This window comes from Sinocyclocheilus anshuiensis, unplaced genomic scaffold, assembly GCF_001515605.1.
Source record: "Sinocyclocheilus anshuiensis isolate Anshui unplaced genomic scaffold, SAMN03320099.WGS_v1.1 scaffold336, whole genome shotgun sequence".
Classification (NCBI taxonomy): Eukaryota; Metazoa; Chordata; class Actinopteri; order Cypriniformes; family Cyprinidae; genus Sinocyclocheilus; species Sinocyclocheilus anshuiensis.
This window is the reverse complement of record NW_015555712.1, coordinates 23,824-24,407: the sequence shown is the minus strand read 5'-3', so window position 1 is coordinate 24,407 and position 584 is coordinate 23,824.

The window sequence follows — 584 nt, the reverse complement described above, 5'->3', positions numbered from 1 at the left end:
AAAACCGTGATACAAACCGAACCGTGAGTAAGTTGAACCGTTGCACCCCTAATATATATATATATATATTATAGCATTTATATTAAAACATTTTTATTTATATTGTATTTTATTTGAATTGAATAACATTGTATTTATATTATAGTATTCATATTATAACCTTTTATATAGTATGGATTCTTCCAAAGCATTTTTATTTAGGATTAGGAGTAATATCTGGAAAATATTGTGTATTTATATTATATTATTTATATTATTTTACATTGGCCATGTAAATATGCAAACTGAGTCATACGTATATTTCTGTCAGCAAGAAATAGGTTTGCCTTATTCAACCTAATTTAAATCCAGGCAGAAATACATTTAGATTTTTGTGTGACAGTGAACCCCAGGATAAGCAGACGCTGTACCAGTAAAGTTAATGTGGATTCTATTTTCTTTTTTATGTATAAAGTCACCATCTTTCCTGTTTGTAGATGCAGTTGCTAGTTACCTGTAGGAGTCCAGAGTGAAAGAGCCTTTTATTTGGGATAGCTAGGGTGTGGACAAATACCGCCTTCACTGACTTATTTTAATAGATGCCA